The sequence below is a fragment of the Daucus carota genome, chromosome 3 (assembly GCF_001625215.2).
Source record: "Daucus carota subsp. sativus chromosome 3, DH1 v3.0, whole genome shotgun sequence".
Lineage (NCBI taxonomy): Eukaryota > Viridiplantae > Streptophyta > Magnoliopsida > Apiales > Apiaceae > Daucus > Daucus carota.
Genome location: NC_030383.2, coordinates 21,259,373 through 21,281,419, shown reverse-complemented (window position 1 = coordinate 21,281,419; position 22,047 = coordinate 21,259,373). Strand labels below are relative to the sequence as shown.

The 22,047-nt window shown below is 39.3% G+C and overlaps 1 non-coding gene across 1 annotated transcript; it reads left to right on the top strand.

The window, feature by feature from the left end:
* Positions 1 to 15,649: 15,649 nt before the first annotated feature.
* LOC135151789 (small nucleolar RNA R71) lies at positions 15,650 to 15,756 on the top strand. The gene has a single exon (XR_010290708.1). It is a non-coding gene; the product is annotated as a small nucleolar RNA R71 (small nucleolar RNA).
* Positions 15,757 to 22,047: the final 6,291 nt, after the last annotated feature.

Genomic DNA, 22,047 nt, shown 5'->3' with positions numbered 1-22,047 from the left:
CTCTTCACCGGCAAAGACACCCATGGCCACTGCCACAAAGCTTGACCAGGATAAATCTGGTAAGAAAGTTGATATCACAAGCTATCGTGGTATGATTGGCTCTTTACTTTATCTTACTGCAAGTAGACCAGATATCATGTTTGCAACATGTTTGTGTGCTAGGTTTCAAGCTGATCCTAAAGAATCACATCTTATAGCCGTCAAAAGAATCTTTAGATATCTTAAGGGTACACCTGGGTTAGGTATTTGGTACCCTAAGAATACTGGTTTTGACTTAACCGGCTATACAGATTCTGATTATGCAGGATGCAGGATTGATAGGAAGAGTACGTCTGGAAGCTGTCAATTTCTAGGACGTCGGTTGGTTTCCTGGTATAGCAAGAAGCAGCACTCCGTGTCTACTTCTACTGCTGAAGCTGAGTATATAGCTGCTGGAAGCTGTTGTGCTCAGATCTTGTGGATCAAGAATCAACTGAATGATTATGGTGTTGTAGTAAACAAAATTCCTATATTTTGTGATAATACAAGTGCCATAGCCATTTCCAACAATCCGGTTCAACACTCAAGAACTAAGCACATTGATATCAGGTATCATTTCATACGAGAACATGTCATGAATGGTACAGTGGTGTTACATTTTGTACCCACGACTGAGCAAATTGCTGACATCTTCACGAAACCACTGGATGAATCCACTTTCTCTAAGCTGGTTTGTGAGTTAGGGATGTTAAATATGACATAGTTCTCTTGTATATATATTTTTCATATGTATTATATGTGTTTGTATACTTTTTGTGAATTTTCTGTGTAATTATATCTATATTATTAGATTTTATATGATTTCCTGTATATTATCTGATAATATTCTAAGTAATTATGCATGCTTGTATATTAGTAAGTAATTTTCTAAGTGCTCATTCACTCCTCTGTAATGTTCTCTAAGCATTTAGATAATTATTTGTATTTATTTTGTATTTTTCAAAATTAATTAAGCATAAATATTTGAGTTTAAGTTAATTCATTTTATTGAATTAAAGTTAAATTCATAAATATTTATATTTAATTAAAATTGAAATCTACAAAATATTCGTGTAATATATATTATTGTTGTTTTATTATAGGTTTTTGATTTTAAATGCAAAATGTTTTATCTTTTAAAAATAATCAAAAATCATATTAATATTATTTGTTTTTCAGCAGACAATGACATTGTCTACAGGTTGGCTCGGCAAGACAATTAAATTGTCTTGCTGAACTAATTTTTGCCTGTTTTTCAAACAACTCGGCAAGACAATCCCGTTGTCTTACCGAGTCAGCCATTAGTCACCTCTCGTATCAGTAAGACAATTCAAATTGTCTTACTGACACTTCAAATTGTCTGCCTTCACGAATCTCGGCAAGACAATTCTTATTGTCTTACCGAGACCCCTCCTCCTTTGTCTTACTGTGCGCACATATATATTTACTTATAAGACAATTCGAGCAAGACAATTGAATTGTCTTGCTCGCACACTTCATCTTCCCCAACTCCGTTCACCATTCTTTTTCAAGTTTTGCGTGTAAAACTTGCTGTGTTAACTATTTTCAAGCCTTGCAGCTTGCTGGTTACATGATTATTGCTTGATTCCATCTCGAAGTGCTGCCCATTTCTCGTCAAAATCGTACTCGGTGATCTCGATTTGTTCTGTGTTCCTCGTCGGTTCTTGGACTCGAAGAACTTGATGTGCCGTCTGCCTTTGTGGATTTCCGAACCGTGGGTTCGTCTTTGCAGCCATTGAGATCTTTGATTTAGGGCTTAGTTTGGTGCTTGTTTGAATTGGGGTTCTTGATATTTAAGGGGCTGTTTGGCTTGGATTATTTGGAGTTCATTAGACTTTAAGCCTAAGGACACGTTTGCCTTAGTGTGGATTATTTGGAGTTTAGATTATTTGATTTGACTAAGTGCCATTCTAATTAATTAACTTTTAATTCGATATTATTTTAATATTTCGAATTAATAATTAATTAATCAATTTTAATTATTAATTGAACTTTGCGAGATAATTGAGAATTAATATTTTATTTGAAAATTTCTCGCTTAATTCAATTTTTAATTACAAAAAAAATGGCCGGAGAATTTGAGATTGCTGAGACCAATTATTGTGCTAATCTGAATTTCGAGGATTGTTCTGATCGATTCAAGAAGTGGATCCGTTTCCTGACTCAACAAAGCCTTGTCAGTACTGCTCTAACTGATGATATTCCCATACAAGTGCAACCACTCTTCGACTTCTACTCTAATGTCGTCAACTCAACAACTCTCGAGAATTATAAGTTGATTGGTGATCTGCCAAATGGACGAAGGATTGTTATAACTGTCGATGATGTGAACCGGATTCTAGGGTTTCCAAGGAATAACTTTCAAGTGGAACCAACCAGTGCTGAGATAACTCAATTCTTCCAAGACATCCACTACCAGGGACAGATTTTTCTCCCTAGAATGTCTAAAAGCAAATTGAAGGCTGAATGGGATGTCTTCTTCGATACCTTGGCAAAGGTATTTGCTCCAACTACAAGACAGAATTTTCACAATATATCTTCCATGCTACAAATCTTTGGATTCTCTGTAGCTTATAATCGTCGAATTAACTTCGGGAAGATATTACTCAAGGAGATTATCAGAAAAATGGGTTCTGTCTCTCAGAGATCCATTCAGGACAATGACAAGGTTGAGTGTCACTTTCCGAGGTTCTTAATGCTATTCTTAAGTGACAAAATGAATGATGCAGATAGAGCCATGTACGTTGATTCTGCAGTGGTGCCCATTCTAAGAACTTGCACCAAGATTCAATCAAGACTTGCTAATCAAAAGAAGCATGAGAGTGTGCCTCTTGTTGTGACTCCCTACATGTTGGATCAGTTTAATGTTCCCTTTCAACCTGTCCAAGTTCCTCAGCCTCTACAACAACAACAATATCAACCTGATCAACAACAACCAGCTCAACCTGAACTTCAAGAAGAACAACATCATGAACAATCCCCTCCTCAAAACTTCCAACCACTTCAACTCCTTCAAGACTATCAATCATCCAGCCAATCCTCACAATACTCTCCATACAACCCTCCTTACAACTCACCACAACAATCACCTCACCAATCATCATACAACTCTCCTCAACTATCTCCAAACCAATCCGCTCCACATTACAACTTCTTCCCAGACCAACAAGCCTCCATCATTCCTTCTCAGTCTGAACCAACACCTTCACCTACACATCTACATACCATTCCTCTACCACAATCCACCTCTCAGCCTCTGCCTGCTGATTCTGCTATCAATCCAGAGCTACAGGACTTCAGGACAGATTTACAGGTAGCTCAGGTACTTTCTAATCTCACTGATACCTTTAATATTGATATTGCAGATTTTGATTGTGATATTGGATTTGATTTCCAGACTCCCAGCATTGAACCTGTAAACACCCAGGTTCATAACCAAGCTGACGTTTTCGTTTCAACAACTGATTCTTCGTCAAACACATCAACCGACACTACTCATACACCAGTTGTTCGAAAGGTAGCCCGGAAACGGAGTGGTAGTGCAATTCTGAGAGAACCCGCAGCTCTGTCTCATAAGAAGCAAAGGGTGGCAGAACCGGAGACAACTGCAGCCGCATCCATTTCCTCCCAAAAGGATTTGGACACTGACATGGTAAATATACAGTCTCTAGATTCATTCTCTCCACAGAATGCATATATTGAAATTGGTCGTCCGACCGCGGTATCCTGTAAAGAGTCAAGCACGCAACTAGCACTCACGCTAGTTGAACCTTTGTCTTTTAATTCTTCACTTAGAGAGAGCATAGATATTCAAAAATTGTCATATGAAAAACTTTCTGATCACTCTTTCTTTTTGGATCAGGCTATACTTGGCAACCTGCAAGTACATCAGCCTTCACAGGCATCTGAAGGACAATTTGTTCCTTCACAACCTACAGTTCCATCTCAGGGAACTATGGTTGTCTATACAGGTACTGGTGACGGTGTGACAAACACGAGTGAAATCAGGCAAACACCGAGCGAAACACATGCACGAGAGGATAGTGATAAATCTTTGAGTGTTCGTGAGGTGAGTGCACACACCAACACTGATCTGTTACAGGAACAATTGGCTGCTCTGAAAGCTGAGATTTCAAAGTTGAATGCTGAGAATGCCAGATTCAGAAGTGGAGAGTTGGTGACTCTACAGGAAAAGGTTGTGGATCCTTCATTCTCTTCTCTCAAGCAGGAATTAGATGCTCATGTCAAGGGTATTCACTCTAGGATGGACAAGTTTGATCAATCTCAGGAGCTCTGTCTGACAAAGCTTGGAAACTTGGAGCAAACTCTGGCTCAAGTTATTCATCACTTAAAGCTTAATCCGTCAACAGCTCAGTCTACTCCAGAGGATCCCTCAACTAAGGGGGAGAAGGATAAGGATGACAAAGATGATCACAACAATACTGATGCTGATGATAGGAGTGATAAGGATGATGCTGACAGGAGTGACAAGGGTGGAGAAAGAGCAAGTGGCACAAAGATGATCACAGCAATACTGATGCTGATGATAGGAGTGATAAGGATGATGCTGACAGGAGTGACAAGGGTGGAGAAAGAGCAAGTGGCAAAGAATCTTCTGAAGCTGATAAAAGCTATAAAAGGTCTAAAGGCAAAGAACCACTACATCAATCTGAAAATGTCTTCAACACTGGCAATTATGATGATTATCCCAAAGACATGGATGATGATGACGTATTCGATGCTACCTATCGTCAGGATGAAGAAGAAGGTAAATTTGATGAAAGCTATTTGTTTCAGGAAGAACCTGTTGATCCTGAACACGAGGAGAATGTCAGGAAGTTCAAAGCAGAAAATGAAGCCAGGAAGCGTAAGCTTCGTGATTATCAGAAACTTCTGGAAGACAAGTTGATCACAGAGGAACAAATCAAGATTGAAAAGCAGAAAATCTATGATGCTGCGATCAAGCAGAAGAATCTTGAGATTAAAAGAAAAGAAGGAAAAGGCTGGGACATTGCTAGAAGAATATTCAATGGACCTCAAAGGGAAACTTTCGATGATAGGAAGTTCTTATCTCTAATCTATGATCTTCGAGAGGTGAACCCTGATGAGGATGTTTTTATGCATGCCTTTGCCTTAGAACTGGAATATGTAACTGTTGCTGTTAGGGGAGTGCTAGAAGAATGGGAGCTGATTGTCTACACACAGAGGAATGGTTCATTCAGACTATCTGTCGAATTTCTCAAATCATTCTCTGTATCTGAGCTCTGGGTACTTCGCAACAAAGTCAAGCGTTGCTCAAACTTGAATGAACTTCTTTGTGACAAACTGTTGGATTGTGCTGTTTTCAACAGTCCTCAGGTTGTTAAGAACCCATACTGTGTCAAGTTTGTTCACTTGGAAATCCTCTGCACTGTCTATCTAAATGAAGAGGCTTTGCCAAAGTACCCTGCCAAACGTCTGGCTCTAGCATCCACCTTACTAAGGACCAAGGGCTTCGCATCTAAAGCCAAGTCTGATGCTGATGATGTAATCTCATCCTACTGCACTCGAAGAAACATTTCTCAATACTTTCGGAGGATGAAGGGTGTAACAAAATCTCAGCCATCTGACTTCCGTGAAGACCCTGTGGAACTAGAAGTACTTCACCAGCTAGCTCTGGCTCGTGAAAGAAAGAAGCGTGGAGAATCCACTACAGCTGAAGAGCCTACTCAGAATGAGCCTTCTACTCCAATTATTCACTATTCTGATGCTGAAGAAGGAGAAGTCACTCGTTCTGAGTGAATAGATTGATTAGGATATTTGTTAGATATGTTCAAGGAACATCCTTTTGTAATCTATTTATGATCATGGTTTAATGTTTAATGCAAGCCATAAACTTTTGCTATTTACATTCCATTGTTTAAATCTTTGTCTTATCTGTTAGTTGAGTTATCCTCTAGGAAATTTGCATGTTATGTTAACAAACAAATAGGGGGAGATTGAAAGGCATATGTTCAGCCTATTTGTATTTAAAGAGGTACAACTCAACTCAGATCAGAAAGCTCAGTAAATAGCAAGTCATCGGAATCAGTACGAAGAACGTCAAATGATTTATGGAAATCATATGTCAGATAAGTTCCAGGATGCTGCTGCACGCCACTGAAAGAAGTTCATTAATATGTTCAAGCCTCAGTGCACAAATAATCTTTTGTGGCACGTCCAGGAGTTCAGAAGACATAAAGTTTCTATACTTTATTTCATCAGAAGATTCCATTTAATGAAGATGTACGTACAAGACGAAGACTCGACGAACTAACCAAATTCTTATTGTTTATTTGACGAAGAATATTTGATTTAACTAGATACAGATGAACCAGACAGTACATCTGTGTATCAGTTATTCAAATTAAATATTTGAAGTCAAGCAGAAGTGGTAGTTCGTTCGTTCGACAAATCAAGAAGAAGTTATTAAAGTTTAAAGAAGACAGGAAGCAGTTCTACTGAAGATTGGGTGATTAAATATTTAATAGACTATTATTTCACTTCTCAAATAGTTATATTAATTATGTAATTTATTTATTAAATTAATTCACTCTCGAATTAATTTAATTTATGAATTTATATGATTAACTTAATTAAGTGAATAATTTTCTATTTTATATTTACTATATTATTACTTTTTTATCACCAAAACAGCCCAGCAAGACAATCTGTGATTGTCTTGCCGAACTGCCCACTTGGAATGAAATCAGTGTGCAAGACAATCCAGTTGTCTTGTCTTGCCGAGTGTTTCAGTGGTGTGCAAGACAATTCAACTGAATTGTCTTGCCGAAGGACTTGTGTGGCAGCAAGACAATCCTGTTGTCTTGTCTTGCCGAGAGTCTCACTTTCTGCAAGACAATCCAGTTGTCTTGTCTTGCCGAATGCAAGGAGGTGTGCAAGACAATCTCCAATTGTCTTGCCGTTTGTAGTGTTTGTCTTTCTGACAAAGAGATTGTCATACCTTCCCTTCTAATTGTCTTTCTGACTTGATTAAAGCTTGGTAGACAATTTTTGATTGTCTTTCCTTGCCTTGATTTGTCTTGCCCAAGCCTAGATTGTCATACCCTCTTAGTATTTGTCTTGTCTTGTGTTTGTCTTGCATGTACAATGCTTTGCCTATAAATATGGCATTCATTCTTCATTTGAAAGTGTTCATCACTTTGTAAATCAAAGCATTTGTAAAGCTTTCAAGTTGTTCGTAACTTGCTTGATCGTTATATCCACAGTTTTCTGTGCTTTGATAACCCGGTTGTTTTAATCACTAAATCTAGAATATACCATGTCGAATTTATTCTACGAACTTTAGTGGACATTAAAACTGAACCATTTTAATTATATAACGACTTCAAACATTGTTATATTAATTAATTATAATCTGATTAACAAATCATATTCAATCAGATTCACTTCCGCGACGATATGGTATTGATTGTATTCAACCCCCCCCCTTCTACAATCATATCTGGACCTAACACTACTATCTGCCACTGGCAGCCCGTTTCTTCGTTTTTTAGCTCGTTCTCGCGTGCATGCCCTTCCTCGCTATAGTACCACTTCCGTAGGTGATCACGGTTGCATTTAGCACATGCAACAAGCCCTTTAAACCCCTAGACAGCTCTAGTGGACGAGTGTGTTCTCGTGAGGGTTTGTAGAAGATGTACCCACAAAATCCCAAGTCATGATGAATCCACAATTTTCTATTCTTGCAAATAATGCACCAAAAACAACCTAAAATGATAGAAAATTACTTCATCACCTCAACTCGTGACCTGCACAGAAAAACACTAAAAACACATCAAAAGACACTAAACACTCAAGTACAACCAACCAATTTAAGTGGAAATGAAGGTCTATAAGTGTGTATAAATACCACTTATCACACCCCCAAACTTAAACTGATGCTTGTCCTCAAGCGTCAACGACACTATACAATAATACAATGCAATGCATGAATGCAACTACGTGATGAATGAGTGAACTATGAAGTAATTGCCTTGCCAATTATAATACCTCAGATTGTGCTAATGTTCTCGAATTTCACTTCTCTCGCTACTAAGTCAAATACTCTTCTATTTACCAGTGTGGAGTGCCAGTGTGTGCAAGCATGCTCTTTTATTGAGAAAAGATGAAAACTACTACTCCCACAGAATCCCAATCAAGAATCGTAAAAGTTTAAAACTAACACCCCGTCACTCAAGTCCAACTAAAAGCCAAGGTCCCAAAGAATGTCCACACCCTTCTAATTTATTCACTTTCTTTTATTTTTTTCTTTTTTTTATTGGTGATTAATTGCTCGGTCTAAGGTCAGAGCGCTTCGCAGTGTAAATGCGTTACGAACACCACAAGACTTCACACACCAATTATTCACTCTATTCTAGTGGTTTATTTAACCGTGCAATGGTTGAGATCCCTAAAGATTTATGCACTAGTACCCATGTAGCGAGTGTTGGGTCAACAATCCCAAACCACGAAGGGCTTTAGGTTGTTAGGCACAAAGTCCCCTCAGACTTAATTACTCGAGTACTAATGAGCTCAACCTAGTTAATTCTACCACTTATTTTTCTAGTGAATTTTATTTACTACTATTTCTTTTTTTTTTTCTATATATATTTTTTTTTTAGAAAGGTATATCTACTCCTCAGTTCCCCCAAACTTAAGATTTACAGACCTAAGCTGAAGGGTGCTCGATTCAATCCTAGAATTCAAGGAATTTCGTCTAAATCCTATCTCAAGAACATATGTGAATTACAATTTCCAACACAAGCAATTTCCAAGTACTAACCTAGCATTGCAATTGAATTGCAATTGAAACTACTAATCAAGAACTACGCACATAACTCATCATAGGCAATTAACTTGGCTTATACTTCATAATTCATGCAAATGCTCGTGATACTAACTACGACAATTACTACTAACATGTAAAATAAAAAAATTGAGAAAAATTGAAAAAAAAAACGTGAGAAATAATCAAAACAAAATAAAAAAAAACGTGAACTACATGAACTAACTAACACATGCAATAATAAACACAATTACAATAACATGCTCTTCCTTAGATTACCACCCCCAAACTTAAAATTTTCAATGTCCCCATTGAAAGCGGTAAAAAGGCTAGAGCACCCACGTACCTACTCGGAATCCGAATCCTCCCCCTCCTCTGCTGGAGGTGAATCAGGTGGAGGATACTGCATCCCTGCTCCGAATACTGGCCACTGAACTGTGACCCCCTGTGCCTGGAAAGTATTACCAAGAGCTTGTGTCAAGTCAAATGCAAACCTCTGGTGGATGTCATGCATAGTGTCCATCCGTCTCGCTAGTCGGCGATAATGAACATCTCCCATCGGTTCGGAGCTCCTCTCCGTCTGAGAAGTACCAGCTCCAGAAGCTCTAGTCCGCTCTCTCCTAATAAACCCTGGACGTCCCCCTGGCATCTCATCATATATGTAACCGAGTCCTCGAGGGTGAGGAACGGCTCCTTCCCACTCCGTCATCCGACTGATCGCCGAATGATCAATAGGTGCTGCTGGCAACTGTAATTGCTCGTTGGCTGGCAAACGAACACCGCTTGATCGACAGAGCTTCGTAACAATTGTGCCATACGGAATGACACCAGTGGTTCCTCCTTGTAAGAACCTCAGAATCCCCTGATTAATCACATGTCCCAGATCAATATACTTGTCCGAGACAATCCCAAAGAGCAGAATAGCTCTATCCACTGTCACCTCATGCCCATGTGAAGATGGCATGATGTTAGCACAGATGAAGGCGTTCCACGCCTTCGCATACCGGTTCAAAGCGGCTGCTGGAAAAGAAACATGTGCCGGCAAAGGAGGTGCCGTCATCTTCCAACTCGTATCCGGCACGCACATGTCATACACCAACCTATCAAGATCAATCGGATCCTCATCAAACCGGTGTTTGGCACGCCCAATCCTCTCTACAACCCAATCTTCTTCATTACGGCGCTTGGCACGCCCCCCAATCACTCTACGGATCACCTCCGCACTATACTCCACCCGGGTGCCTCGCACCACCGTGAAACCATCGCGATTCTCCTTGGCATTAGCATAGAACTCGCGAATAATAGCCAAGGGAACCGCCTCCGGAGCCTCGCAAAAAGACTCCCATCCCCTTTCTTGAATCATGCTTAAGAGATCCCCATCTTCAGCTGTGGGTAAGAATCCCCTCTCCTTGACTATCGACTTATTCATAAGCCGTTGAAACTCGGTTCGTGCACCATCGGAGGTGAATTCAACCTCACCCATCGAGGAAGAATCGCTAGATGTAGGGGCTTGGGTGCTTGGTCCTTGTGATCTTCGGGCTCTTTTGGGTGCCATTGATAGAGATCGAAAGTTGCAAGAGATTTGTGTGTAGTGGGTTTGAGAGATTTGATGGTGGTTGTGTGTATGGAGGTGTATATATATAAGTAGGGTTTATAGAATTAGAATAGGAATTGGAGATGGGTTTTGTGTTTATATAGGATTTTGAGAGCTGAGTTAGGGTTATGGAGGATATATTTCGGGCTAGGCATGCAAAATTAGGATTGTGGGCTTTTAAAAACGGAAAATAAAATATTTTTGGGAGAAAATCGGGCTTCTGGGCAGACAGTAGGGCGGGCGCGCTAAGTGCAGCGCGGGCGCGCTGAGCAACTTAGCGCGGGCGCGCTGGACACTAGCGCGGGCGCGCTAGTGTCTGCCACCCAGGGCCGAGTTTTCTTGTTTTTTGCGTTTTTGAGGTTTACAACGGTACAACATGGTTCCTATGCGCGGGTTGCCTCCCACGAAGCGCTTGTTTAACGTCGTTAGCTCGACGTGAAGTCCAGAATTAATCCGATTCCGATTGAAAAATCGTGGTTTGTACCTCACGATTCACATTTCCGCCAAAGTAAGGCTTCAACCGTTGACCATTAACCTTAAATGATTCATCCGGTGATTTGGCATAGATTTCTACCGCACCGTGGGGGGATACCGTCTTGACTGTAAACGGTCCCGACCAGCGTGACTTGAGTTTCCCTGGAAACAGCTTCAACCGAGAGTTATACAATAGAACCAATTGTCCTACCACAAAAGATTTTTGTATCAACCGCTGATCATGCAATCTTTTCACCTTCTCTTTGTAGAGTTTGTTATTTTCATAAGCACGGAGGCGGAACTCCTCCAACTCATTGAGTTGAATCATGCGTTTCTCTCCAGCTAATTGTAAGTCGAAATTCAACTTCTTTAGTGCCCAATAATCTTTATGTTCCAACTCTACTGGTAAGTGACAAGCTTTCCCAAACACTAGCTGAAATGGAGAAGTACCCAATGGTGTTTTGTAAGCTGTTCGATAAGCCCAAGCAGCTTCATCTAATCGCAAAGACCAATCTTTCCTAGAAGGGTTAACCACCTTCTCCAAGATGCGTTTGATCTCTCTGTTAGACACTTCAGCTTGACCATTCGTTTGAGGATGATAAGCAGTAGCAACCCGGTGATTGATATTATACCTCGTCATCAAGGTTGTGAATTTCCGATTGCCGAAATGAGAGCCTTCATCACTGATAATGACTCTAGGGACTCCGAAACGGGTAAAGATTTGTTTTTGTAGAAATTGCAAGACCACCTTAGCATCATTTGTAGGTAAGGCTTTCACCTCCACCCATTTAGACACGTAATCAACTGCTAATAGAATATACTGGTTGTTGCAAGACGAAATGAACGGTCCCATAAAGTCAATACCCCAAACGTCAAATATTTCGACTTCCAAAAGCATTTTAAGAGGCATTTCATTCCTCCTAGAAATATTACCTGTACGTTGACAGCGATCGCAACCCAACACAAATTGATGAGCATCTTTAAACAGAGTTGGCCAGTAAAAACCTGCTTGAAGTACCCTCTTTGCTGTCTTCTCTCCGCTATAATGGCCCCCATAACCAGTGGAATGGCACTCGCGCAAAACTCCCTCAACTTCATTATTAGGAATACACCGTCTGAGAATCTGATCGACTCCTTGTTTAAACAGAAAGGGTTCATCCCAAATATACCATTTCACATCGTGAAGGAATTTCCTGCGTTGAGCATAAGAGAATTCTGGAGGAATGACCTTACTCACCAGATAATTTACAATGTCAGCAAACCATGGCTCTTCGGCCTCAACTCCAAACAACTGTTCATCTGGGAAGAATTCATTAATTAGAATGTTGTCGGTAGTTTGTTTGCTATGATCTTCTAGTCGGGATAAATGATCCGCTACCTGGTTTTCTGTGCCCTTCCGATCTTTAATTTCTACATCAAATTCTTGGAGTAATAGAACCCAACGAATTAGCCTTGGTTTGGAATCCTTCTTTGAAATGAGATACCGAATGGCTGCATGATCAATGTATACCACTACCTTTGTTCCAAGAAGATAAGACCTGAACTTCTCAAAGCTAAAGACAATAGCTAGAAGTTCTTTTTCTGTAGTAGTGTAGTTCAACTGTGCATCATTTAAAGTTTTGCTGGCGTAGTAGATAACATGAAACACATTACTTGTACGCTGGCCCAGTACAGCTCCTACAGCATAATCACTGGCATCACACATCAATTCGAATGGTTTACTCCAATCAGGTGCAGTGATGATAGGTGCTGATGTCAACTTCTTTTTCAAAATTTCAAATGCTTCCAAGCACTCCTCATCAAATTTGAATGGAATGTCTTTCTCTAACAGATTGCAAAGAGGTTTGGAAATTTTTGAGAAGTCCTTGATGAACCTCCGATAGAAACCTGCATGACCAAGGAAGCTTCAGATGCCCTTAACCGAGAGTGGTGGAGGAAGATTTTTAATTGTTTCCACCTTCGCTTTATCAACTTCCAGTCCCTTGGCAGATACTTTATGTCCCAATATGATTCCTTCTTGCACCATGAAATGGCATTTTTCCCAATTGAGAATCAGATTAGTTTCCACACAGCGCTTAAGAACCATTCTCAGATTCGTGGGGCATTCGTCATAAGATGTTCCAAATACAGAAAAATCGTCCATGAATACCTCCACATTGATGCCGATCATCTCTGAGAATATTGCCATCATGCACCTTTGAAAAGTGGCTGGTGCACCACATAAGCCAAAAGGTACTCTTCGGAATGCAAATGTACCATAAGGGCATGTAAAGGTTGTCTTTTCTTGATCCTCCGGAGAAATAGCAATCTGATTATAGCCAGAATACCCATCCAACAGGCAATAGAATTCATGACCAGCCAACCTGTCAAGCATCTGATCAATAAAAGGCAGAGGGAAATGATCCTTCCTTGTAGCTTTATTCAGCTTTCTGTAGTCCATGCAAATCCTCCAACCAGTGACAGTTCTAGTTGAGATGAGTTCCCCTTTTTCGTTGGCTACTACTGTCATGCCTCCTTTCTTAGGCACACATTGTACTGGACTCACCCATGAGCTATCTGAAATTGGATATATGATACCTGCATCGAGCCATTTAAGAATCTCTTTCTTTACAACCTCCTTCATGATAGGATTTAACCTTCTCTGTTGTTCCACTGAAGGTTTGCTTCCTTCTTCAATGAGAATTTTGTGTTGACAAAAGGATGGACTGATTCCCTTGATATCAGCTATAGTCCAACCAATTGCTGTTTTGAATTCCCTTAGCACCCTCAAAAGTTTTTCCTCTTCCTCACCTGACAAGTTAGCTGCAATAATAACTGGAAGAGTAGAACCTTCACCAAGAAAAGCATACCTCAAGTGATCCGGTAGCGGTTTAAGTTCAAGTTTAGGTGCTTCGATCACTGATGGTTGTAGTGGTTTATGATCTTCCTTTTGTTCCTCCAAGCCAAGAGATTCGACAGGTGGTTCAAAATTCCTTCGCCAAGGTGATGAGTTAAGATGATGGAGTTCTTCCAATTCTTCTTCACTGTCCAATTCCTCATCATTGGTAAGGATTGCTTCCAATACATCATTCTGTAAAACCCGCTGGCTATTAGCTTCTGCCGTAGTATCAAGTACATCCATACTGAAACAAGATTCCTCATCAGTTGGTAATTTCATTGCATTGAATACGTTGAACGTGACCGTCTGATCTTGTATTCTCATTGTAAGTTCCCCTTTTTGGACATCGATCAAAGTTTGCCCGGTGGCTAAAAAGGGTCTACCCAAGATGATAGGAATTCTTTTGTCTTCTTCAAAATCAAGAATCACGAAGTCGGCTGGAAATATTAATTTATCAACCTTGACCAGCACATCTTCAATTATACCCCTCGGATATATGATCGAACGATCAGCCAGCTGTAAAGACATGTTTGTCGGCTTGAGCTCTGGCAGGCCAAGTTGTGTGAAGATAGATAGAGGCATCAGATTGATGCTAGCTCCCAAGTCGCACAGACACTTATCAAAAGAGAACTCCCCAATAGTGCAAGGGATAGTGAAGCTTCCCGGATCTTTCAGCTTAGGTGGTAATTTCTGTTGAAGTACAGCACTACATTCCTCTGTTAGTGCCACTGTCTCTAATTCTTCGAGCTTTAGCTTTTTTGAAAGAATACCCTTCATGAATCTGGCATAGCTAGGCATTTGCTCGAGTGCTTCTGCAAACGGAATGTTGATGTGAAGCTTTTTGAAAACCTCAAGGAATTTACCAAATTGCTTATCCAGCTGCTGTTTCTTCAACCTCCTTGGAAACGGAGGTGGTGGATATAATGGCTTTGACACCGGAGCAGCTGCAGGGATAGCCCTATCCATTTCAACATTAGGTTTTATGCCAATTGTATTCGAAGGAAGTTCTGCTGGAATTTCTTGCGGTTCATCATCCTGATCTTGTACTAATGTTGAGGTTGGCCCTGTTGTAGTTTTTCCAGATCTCAGCGTAATGGATTAGACTTGCTCTTTAGGGTCCCTCTTACCTGGTACCTCTGTATCACTAGGGAGATTCCCCTGTGGTCTGCTTAATAAAGCATTAGCTAACTGACCGACTTGTGTCTCCAAGGCTTTTAAAGTTACTGCCTGACTCTTGTACATGAGTCTTAGTTCTTCCATGTCAGACCTTTCGTTAGCTGATTGCCCATGATTCTGAAATCCCGGAGGGTGATATGGCTGTTTAGGTGCATACTGTTGTGAAGTTCCAGCCTGACTATACTGTTTAGGTCCCTGTTGAAATCCTTGTTGAGGCTGATTATAACCCTGATTATTACTCCAGCTGAAATTCGGATGATTTCGGTTGTTAGGATGGTAAGTAGCTGGAGCAGGCTGTTGACCTCTCTGAAAGTTGCTCACAAATTGTGCTGATTCACTAGAAATGGCACACTGATCAGTAGAGTGAGTACCCGCACATAATTCGCAAATTGAGATTGGCTGTTGAATTCCTTGGTTAGCCAGAGAATCGACTTTCATCGTGAGAGCCTTAAGTTGAGCAGCAATAGCTGTAGACGTGTCAAGATCAAGAACTCCGGCTACCTTCCCTTGAGTAAGTCTTTGAGTAGGGTTCTGATATTCATTAGCAGCCATCATTTCAATAAGATCATAAGCTTCTTCATAACTTTTAGCCCATAGCGCACCTCCAGAAGCAGCATCAAGCATAGGTCTGGATTGAGGTCCAAGACCATTATAGAAACAGTTTATTTGCATCCAATCCGGCATGCCATGATGGGGACACTTCCTTAGCATTTCCTTATATCGCTCCCAGGCTTCACAGAATGTTTCTCCTGATTGTTGAGAGAATTGAGATAGAGCATTTTGTAGTGCAGCAGTCTTTGCCATGGGGAAGAATTTAGTGAGAAATTTCTGAGCTAGATCTTCCCATGTAGTAATAGAACCAGATGGTAAAGAATGCAACCATCCCTTAGCCTTATCTCTCAGTGAAAATGGAAAAAGCCTTAGCTTCACAGCATCATCAGAGACTTCATTAAATTTGAAAGTGTCACAGATCTCTATAAAATTACGTATATGCATATTAGGGTCTTCAGTAGGAGAACCCCCAAACTGTACCGAGTTCTGGACCATTTGAATAGTTCCTGGTTTGATTTCAAAGGCTTTGGCTGCGATTGCAGGCCTGACAATGCTTGACTGGATATCATCGATCTTTGGCATAGAGAAATCCTTCAATGCCTTACTGTCTGGTTGTGCTTCAGGTTCTGTCATTGTTTCAGAATCAGAAGAAGAAGATGAATCAATTGCTTCCTTACGAGCCTTAGAACGTGTTAGCATAAACGCGACTCAAGTACCTGAAATAAAGAAAAGAAGAAAAGTGAGAAGAGAATAGAATCCTAGTCAGTGAATTTTTAATGCACACTGATGACAAGTACATAAACTAATTAATTAACACCGAGTCCCCGGCAGCGGCGCCAAAAACTTGTTCGCAAAAATCTACACGCAAGCGCACGTGATCACAAGTAATATATTAAGTTCGATCCCACAGAGACTGGTGAATTAAGAATACGCACCTATGCAACAATGTATGAGTAATTTTCACTGCTAAGACAATTAACAAGGATGTGTTCTTTTATACTAATAACTAAATTTACTAATCAAAATCAGAATAGGAAAACACATGGGATTCTAACTTCATTATCGAATTCATCTAGAATTGAAATTACTGATTAACATGTGACTGTTGATCCTAATCAGACAACACGAAAGTAATACATGCCAACTCTCGTTGCACACATATCATACCAATCAAAATCCGCAATTAAGACAGAAATCTCATGGACACCAACAAAGCTCAGACCCTATATCTCTATAGCGGTAGTGTAAGCAGAGAGGTTTAATAACAGGTCGTCTATCGTGATTACACAGGGTGATAAAAATAGTTCAAGTCTATCACAAATTATGCTTCATTCACATAATCCTATGTTCACATGGCATAGTTCTAAATTCAATCATCCACTCTCGCTTCAGAAAGAATTAACAAACAACTTAGAAGTTAGCTACGCTCCTAAGAAGAATAAGCGCGGCGCATGCAAAGAAATCAACGTACGTCACAAAATCAAGCAATTAATATTCGTTACTAGACTACATCGATAAATCCATTAGAATCCCATGAAGGCGGTTAGTTCATAATCGAACTAATCGACATCATGGGTTCTAATGAAAACATGATAAATAAAAGACGAGAATTAAGCATAAAACAATTGCTTGAATTAATAAATAAGAACACAACGTTACAGAATTGATGTTCACGATCTCGCTCGAAACTGTCACTTCCTCGCGAAGAACGATCCAATACAATTCACTAATGTGTTTTTTTACAAGAGAAAAACTAATAAAACTATATTACGATATTCTACGATACAAGTGAGGCTAGGGTTTTTACACATGAGAAATTAGATACATTGACCAAGTCAACCGGGCCTTGACCGCTTCTAAAATCCATCAGAAAAGCTCCAAAAATAGACCCGGAACAGCTCTGCTGGGCGCGGCCGCGCTAAACTAGCGCAGGCGCGCTAGTGGGACAGTAGCTAGCGCGGGCGCGCTACTGTCTGCCACTGGCAGCCCGTTTCTTCGTTTTTTAGCTCGTTCTCGCGTGCATGCCCTTCCTCGCTCTAGTACCACTTCCGTAGGTGATCACGGTTGCATTTAGCACATGCAACAAGCCCTTTAAACCCCTAAACAGCTCTAGTGGACGAGTGTGTTCTCGTGAGGGTTTGTAGAAGATGTACCCACAAAATCCCAAGTCATGATGAATCCACAATTTTCTATTCTTGCAAATAATGCACCAAAAACAACCTAAAATGATAGAAAATTACTTCATCACCTCAACTCGTGACCTGCACAGAAAAACACTAAAAACACATCAAAAGACACTAAACACTCAAGTACAACCAACCAATTTAAGTGGAAATGAAGGCCTATAAGTGTGTATAAATACCACTTATCAATGCATCACCCTATGTTAGTTCTTCGAAGTCCACATGCATACTATCATGGTCATAGCAACACAAAGAACACATAACATGGCAGCATACTATCATGATTAAAGCATTAATGAAAAAACATCCCTATGTCCATGTCCTTCTAGCATGCGAAGGGTTAGTATCACATGGCATAACAACAAAGACAAGAAACACATAACAACAATAATCAAGAATCATAATAAAACACATCCACTATTATGGCCCTGGAAAAATCAGCTTCGAATTCATCCTTCGAAAGAATCCAGAAAACTTCGAGAGCCCGTTTGGAGGCCTAAACGGCCTCAGAATGCCTCGAAAAATTCCGCAAGCAGCCTTGAAAACACCACAATTGGGATTTGCGCAATTGTATCTAGCTCTGTCTCGTTCTGTCGTTTCCGAAAAGTGCTCGTTCGCCCAAATCGGACATCGTATGCAAAAGTTACGGCCAAAACAGTGCAGCACCCCCGAAACCCTAATCGCAGCAGCGGAAGATCTCTGTTTCTTGTAGCCCCGTTGATCAAACAATTATATACAAATTGTACAGACGAACCAGCCTATTCTATTACATCAGATCATAATCTAAAACAATTACAAATTTAATTACGAGATTAAACTATCACGATCAACCCTCGTGATTTACAACAGCCACGAGAAACCACGTGGAATCCAAACATAACAGAATAATTAAAACACGACCATAATAGTGGATAACAACCTGCATCACAGAATCACTATATACATGCATATATAATCATGACATGGACTACATATCATAAATCGCAACCTCGCTATGATACCATTGTAGGAACAATCGGACCTTGGCCCTGCGTTTTATGATACTAATTAAAAGTTTGAACAGAATATTAACCTTAATCGCTACGGCGCAAGCGATTCAAATCCACTTCTTCTACAGTATACCTTGATTCTCCTTGGACGAAGTGTGGCCTTCGATCTCCCAAGGTGTGCCTCTCCTTAAAGCTCCGAAAACCCAAAACCCTAGCTGGCTCCTTGAGAAAAACGTCTGCCTCTCTCAAACCCTAGGAAGAATTCGTTTTGGTGTGTCTTTCAGCTTTTGGAGAACGAGAATATATATAGGCTACAGTAGGGATCATGGACCATTAGGTCAGGCCTTCCAATGACATTCCGGGCCAGGCCCAATGTCATTAAATATTAATTCAATCCACTAAAGAATTAATATTTGCACTACTTTTCCTAATTCTGTAAATTAATTATTTTATTCGGCTCCCATATTAATTTCTTATAAATTCCCCATGTTTAAGATATCGCATGTCCATTAATTAAATTAATTTCTGACAATTAATTTAATCAATATCTTTTATCCTTGATCATCCACTCAACCTTATAATCATGCAAGAACAAATCTGCCTGCAGGACTAAAGCATAATTATCTTTATGAGCTTTCAAGAGGACATCATCACCCGAATATATTTTCCGGACATGGTTTCCTTTTATAGTCAATATCCCACTCTGTATATAATGTCATTGCCCAATATATAAATTCGTAATTTAAAATAAATTACTTAACTTATGAGTCAAGGCATGTGCATTAAATACAAGTGTCAATCACTATATCCGGATTAAGAACTTAAGCATTAATAACATCATAGAATCTTAGTTCTTTATTGTCAGAATTAAAGAAACAATTATTCTACTATTTTGATCCCGTTCAATATACACAAGTATATAAGTATAATTCAATAGTCAAGATAAACTATTTCCAAATTATACTTCAGTCATTCCAATGGTTTGTCTAACACCATTTAGACTGTGAACCTTTATTATATTATATAAGGAACTCGACAATCTAATCTTCTGCTATCCCATTTGATACTAGATTGTCTGCAATATATAATATACAGACAATGTGAAAACATGCATTCAAGATTCTCAAATAATTGTTATATACTTCAAATGAATACTTCAAATAATGGGCTAGATTTAAAGTTTGGTATAATTTGGAGTTGTTTTGGCTTGATTTGGATCTTGTTTTGATAAAAAAATGGGTAGTTTATGGGCTATTTAGTGTAGAATTTAGTGTTAAATTTGGTTTAGAGGTTAGTGGGCTTTTATTTCTTATACTTGGAATAGCTAGATTTTCCGGTGAAATTAATTTTTCGGTGAGATTTAATCTATTCCGAGCACTTCCATGGATTCCGGTGAAAGTTAAGCACGCACAGAATTTTTTTTGTTTTTCGCTGACTAGCAGCCACACCTGCTCTGTTTTGATTACTAAACCACGCGACCTCGTATTTCATTTCTTGAACCACCGCCTGTTTATTTGTACGCGCTGTTTATTTATTTTCTTTTAATTTTTTATTTATTTAACATTCGTGACTTTTAATTTGTTTCACCTGACTGTCAATTTGCCACAAATTTCGTTATAATTATTCATTCTGTTTTTTTTACACTTCAGATAATTCTATTGTTTTTATTTTCTGTTTTTCATTTAGTAGATTAAAACATAAATCTCTCAAAATCTTTTGGTCTAATTCGAGTTAATTAGAAATTAAGTTCTCACGTAAATAACTTTAGTCCTTGTGGTTCGAATCTAAAAATGTTAAAACGGGATTGTGCGCTTGCAATCAAAATCATTATTTTTGGCACATCAAGTTTTTTGGCGCCGCTGCCGGGGACTAAAATTAATTTTCGCGCCTTAATTTTTAATTTTTCGGATTAGGTTTTTTTTATATATATTCTCTCACTTCTTTTTGTTTGAATTTTAGTAAATCGGAGGAATATGAGCTAGCTTGGAATAAGTGGAGAATATTCTTGGAGTATTGGAAGCTTACTTGGGTAACTTGTATCTCTTTCCTATTTCAATTTATTTTATTTAAAAAATCACAAAAAAAATTGAAAATTAAAAAAATCACAAATAAATTAAAAATTTTAAAATCCAAAAATATTAGCTAGAATTACATAATTGTTGCATCATGCATTTTAACACTTAGGAGCACATTATCTAGATTTTAATTTTTGTTTTTAAATTTTCGTACCTTAAATTGTGGTGATCGCTGGAGGACCCTAAGGTGCGTTAATTTCTTCCTTTCTTCAGAGTAAAACACGTAGTTTAGAGCATCCATAAATGTTTATTGCTTTAATTATATCGTTGTGTGGAGCATCATTTAAATAAATCTTAAGGGCAAAACCACTCATAAGATAAGGGAAGGGATTTTATCACTCTTTCCTTGGCCCACAACAATTTAATTCTTCATTTTGCATTCCCTAGCCTTTTAATAAAATTGAATTAGACGTTAGCCCCTAGGATTTCGCGCTCAATTAGGAAGGTACCTAAAAGACGAGGTAATCTTTAATTATTCCGACTCTTCGGTGTCTAAGGCTAGCGAAAGCTTACCTGGCCGATTAGGTTTTGGTGTCTAAGCGCGGAGATGGGCCTCTTGGCAATGCCTGCTCCAAACTGGCCAAACCGGTCCGAATAATTTTTGATTTATCGAGTTTTTTGGTGGTCCTTAACGTTAGGAGAAAGGTCTAGTCGTTTTATTAGGCAACCATAGAACTAGGTTTTTCTTTCGCTTTTACACCCCTTCTTTTGTTTGTTGTAATTTTTAGCACTTATTTGCTACGTGTTTACTATCTAGTGTATGCGAACTACTTGGGTTAGGAACGAATCGTCTAGATTAGTTAGACCGATTATCGAGATTCCCTCTTCGTCTTCTTCCGATTCCGACACCCTAGAAGTTCCAGAACCGATAGTAAAATTGGCGCTGTCTCTTAAAGACCGTTGTTACCCGTCCCGTTCCGCTCAACCATCGTGCATCACCCTTCCTCCCGTTAATGGGAATAATTTCGAGATTAAGGCACATCACATTAGTATGTTGCCTAAGTTTTTAGGGAGTGATGGTGAGGATCCCTACCTTTTTATCCAAGAATTTGAGGAGGTTTGGGGTTTGCAAAAACTCTAACAATTAAGTGAAGACTCCATTCGGCTTAGACTAATCAACTTCGCTTTAAAAGAAAATGCTAAAAAATGGTTGTATAGTCTTCCCGTTAATTCTATTTCTACTTGGGAGGGGTTTGTGGTAGTGTTTCTTAAAAAGTATTTTCCAAACCATAAGACTACTCGAATTACAAATGAAATAAATCAATTTCGACAAAAGAAAAA